The sequence below is a fragment of the Penaeus monodon genome, chromosome 17 (genome assembly GCF_015228065.2).
Source record: "Penaeus monodon isolate SGIC_2016 chromosome 17, NSTDA_Pmon_1, whole genome shotgun sequence".
Taxonomy (NCBI): domain Eukaryota; kingdom Metazoa; phylum Arthropoda; class Malacostraca; order Decapoda; family Penaeidae; genus Penaeus; species Penaeus monodon.
Window position 1 is genome coordinate 19630735 of NC_051402.1, and position 5000 is coordinate 19635734.

At 33.0% G+C, this 5000-nt stretch overlaps 1 protein-coding gene across 1 annotated transcript in view; it reads left to right on the plus strand.

Moving 5' to 3' along the window:
• The window catches only part of LOC119583909, a 9006-nt gene that overhangs the window by 128 nt on the left and 3878 nt on the right, over nucleotides 1-5000 (plus strand). The window lies entirely within an intron of this gene.

The window sequence follows — 5000 nt, forward strand, 5'->3', positions numbered from 1 at the left end:
GTTTTCAAAGTATATTCGCGTTTTCTTTCTTCTCTACTTCGAGTGGAATTTGTATTAGAGATGGAAAGTGTTTCGTTTACTTTTGAAAGATATTGTGGCGTATTTAGTGAAATGTGTATTCATATATATTTTTTGGTTTTGGATTATATATAAGAAATAGGGCTTTGAAATTTTGATCAGGAGAAAAATGATCTTTCAAATTTCGGGAAAAGTTAGAATATAGAATTTGACAACTTTAGATTTAGATTCTTAAAATTCTGGAAATAGGAAATTTTGAATATGATATTTCTGAATATGACATACCTCTTCATTGTTATTACCGTAATATTTTTTCAACATTTCCTTTCTGAGGATGGTTGGATTAACAGAGATATTATCATAACAATATTAATGATATTACTGGTATGTATGGGTATATGTGCTAATATATACATATCTATATACATATATAGAAATATGCATATATATATATGTATATATATATATATATATATATTATATATATATATATATATATATTTTTATATATATATAATTATATATATATATATATATATATACACACACACACATAATATATATATATATATATATATATATATATATATATATATATATATATATATATATATATATATATATATATATATTTTATATATATATATATATATATATATATATACATATATAACACAACACACATCAACACATCACATAACACATATATATATATATATATATATATATATATATATATATATATATATATATATATATATATATATATATATATATATATGAATGTATATACTATATATAAATAAATATATGCCTATATATGAGGCCGCGGTTGCCGAGTGGTTAGAGCATCGGACTCAAGACTGTCAGGACGGCAATCTGAGTTCGAGGGTTCGTGTGTATATATATATATATATATATATATATATATATATATATATATATATATATATATATATATATATATATATATATGTATGTATGTATGTATGTATATATAAATGTATGCATTTATAGATAAGTTCATGTATAGAATATATATAGATTAACGAATAAATAAATAAAAAACACACACACGCACATATATGTATACACATATACATACATACACACACACACACACACACACACAATATAAAAAATATATATATATATATATATATAATATATATATATATATATATATATATATATATATGTATATAATATGTATATACATACATATATATATATAATATATATATATATATATATATACATATATATATATATACATATATATATATATATACACATATATATATGTATATATACACACTTTCACACAATTTACACATGATAAGTTTTATAGTAGACTAAATTTCTGTCACCATTTCTCGTGGGATCAAACGGGAGATTTCAGTCTAACAGTAAATAGTGATCTTTCAGTAGCTGACGTAATATCTGCAGCGCGTTATAACATCTCTCTCTCTCTCTCTCTATCCCCCCCCCCCCTCTCTCTCTCTCTCTCTCTCTCTCTCTCTCTCTCTCTCTCTCTCTCTCTCTCTCTCTCTCTCTCTCTCTCTCTCTCCCCTCCCCCTTCTCTCCCTCTGGCTCACTCTCTGTTTATAAAAGCAAGGTAAGCCAAGTAATTTCCATGCATTAAAATTCTCGTATAATTCCTTGCTCACAAAAGCGTAATGAACCGAAAACTAGGTTTAGCGATTGCATTCGATACCGAAATGACGTTCAATTACGGAAGAAAACGAGAACGAACGATAATTGCGTATTTTTTAAGGCAGTTGTTTCCAGCGCTTTAAGCCCCTCCTCCTTGGTTTACTTCTTTCATGTTTATATAATGCTATTTAACCTTTTTTATTTCATTATCTGAACTACCATTTAGATATGTTGTTTGTTTATAATACATCTTATATGTTTACCTCTGTACATAGCAGAAGCGATTGTAGGCACACACAGCTATTGAAAATGTTTGCATTCATCTTATTCTGTTGACTCACCTTAATCCCGCTCTCTACAGGTCCTATTCTGTTCTCTCGAGATCACGTAGAGCTAACATGTAGCTAGTTTCCTTGAGAGAGAGAGAGAGAGAGAGAGAGAGAGAGAGAGAGAGAGAGAGAGAGAGAGAGAGAGAGAGAGAGAGAGAGAGAGAGAGAGAGAGAGAGAGAGAGAGAGAGACAGAGAGATGAGGATAAGTATATATGTATATATATACACATATAAATGCATATATATACATACTGTACATATACATGTATGTATACACACATATCTATGTCTAAATATGTATATATGCACACACACACACACACACACACACACACACACACACACACACACACACACACACACACACACACACACACACACACACACACACACACACACACATAACAAGTGTAGAATAAACGTAGACTAGATCTGAATAAGACAGGGTAGATACACGACAAGCTAATTGATTGTATTTTTTGTGGAGGGAACGGAGATTGAGTAATAGACGTTAAAAATGTATAAGAGAGAATTAGAGGAACAGAAAGGAGTAGGAGAAGAAGGAAGATGAAGGGGGGGGGGGGGAGGGTACAAAAGAGGGGTCCATATGTAAACGTAAAAAATACAAAGGGAGGCAGAACTGGAAAAAATGAAGAGAGAAGTGGACGGGGGAGGAAGAAAAAGAAATGATAAAAGATGAGACAGAGCAGCTAAATAAGGAAACACACACACACACACACACTCTCTCTCTCTCTCTCTCTCTCTCTCATTCCCCCTTCCCCCCCCTCCCCACCTCTTCCACACATTCCCCTCCCCACCCCACCTCTCCCACACATTCCCTTCCTCCCCCACCCCTCACAATCACACACAATAACCGTAATAAAATCTGCAAGAGCGATGTCTCAACCCCGCTCTGTCCTCCACCGCCTCCCGAGGAAAACCTGCTCTCACCCCATAACGAGGAAAATTTCCCACACAAATCCTCCTTTCTGTACCTCCTTTCCGCGTACTCCGCCCGTCGTTTTATCACCTTGGGAAAAGATGTTAAAGCGATCGTTGTCGGAAATGGGGGTTAAACTTTCGGGTGGTTAGGCCGGGTTTTGTTCGCTTGTTGTGGGTCCTCTTCCGTTTTCTTGTGGCTGTTATTAGTGTCTTTTTTTCGTCCTATTATTTATTTAATTTATTATTTTTTTTGAATATGGTGGTCTTCCTCTGTCTTTTTCTTCTCATATCTTCTTTTTCTTCCTCTCCTCACCCTTTTCCTCCTTTTCTTTCTTCTTTTCCGTTTCTCTATCTTCCTCCTTCTTCTTCTTCCTTTTCCTCCTTCCTCCTCCTCTTCCCCCAACTCCCATTTCTCCTTCTCGTTTCCGTATTCTCCTCCTCTTCTTCTTCCCTCCCCCTATTCCTCCTCTTTCTTCCTTTTCCTCCTCCTCCTTCTCCTCCTTCCTCCTCCTCTTTTTTCCCTGTTCTTCCCAACCCTTTCTCTTCAGGAATCCTTCATCCGATAAACAGACCAACCCGTGAACTTGAAGAACGGCCTTTACTTATTATTTTCCACCAACCCTCAAAAAAAAAAAAAAAAAAAAAAAAATACATATACAAATATACAAAATCATAACTTTCATCGAGGTTGCAATTCGCCCCCCCCCTCCAAGTTTGCACATCTTGTAGGACCTCACGCTCTTACATATCACCGCTGTCAAGAACCCTGTCGTTATTATCATCATTTTTTCGACTTCTTTTGATATCAACGTCAAAAAAAAAAAAAAAAAAAAATCAAAGGAAATGGTCAGAATATGGTACTTTCGTGGTCATCTAACGACCACTCGCCAACCACTAACAATCTGTCACGCGCTTCTTTGCGTTTGAAGGAATGACAGGAAATGATGTGGTTAGTCTGCATGCTTGTTAGGTACGTGCTGTGTAGTTTTAAATTGATATAAAATGGATTGTCTTCTGATTAAAAAAAAAGAAAAAAACGATTTGAGTGTTTGTTTTCTGTTGGTTGTTTATTGATGTGTAATTGATATTATCGTTATTATAATTTTCATGTCCGTTTTGGTATATTATTCTCTTATTACTGTCATTATTATTATTATTATTATTATTATTATTATTATTATTATTATCATTATCATCATCATCATCATCATCATCATCATCATCATCATCATCATCATCATCATCATCATCATCATCATCATCATCATCATCATCATCATCATCATCATCATCATCATCATCATCATCATTGCCATTATTATTGTTATTATTGTTATCATTATTATTATTATTGTTATTATTCTTACTATTGCAATTATCATAAATATATATGATTATTATCACAATCACTACCATCATATCCTTACAGTTATCATCATTATCATTGTCAGTGATTTCATAATTGCTCTCACTATTGATGTTAGTACTGTGTTTATTCCATCATTGCTATTAACATTATCATTATTTCTTCCTTTTTTCTTCATGTCAATTATTAATCAATATTACAATTATTATAATTAACGTTAACATGATCGATAGTAATGTTACTTTTATTGTAATTACATCTTTATCACTATCATTATCACAAATACACATTTTTATATTACGTTTCACAAACAACATAACAAGAAAGGAGACAAAAAACAACAAAACAAACAAACATAACATTTAGTAAAGACAGACACATGTTAATCAATGAAATGTAATAAACAGAGAAAGAAAGAAAGAAAGAGAAAAACGTTTCCTTGTTGTCTTTGTTCCGGTACAGTGCGAGAGGAAGGGGGGGGGTTAGGGGGTAGGGGAGGGGCTGTCATGGCTGCAACTTTGATAAACAGTTTTGCTTTTATTTGCAGAGCTGATCTTCGTAAGTGATCGTTTCTTTCCACTGCGTTTGTAGTTTACACACACACACAACACACACACACACACACACACACACACACACACACACACACACACACACACACACACACACACACACACACACACACACA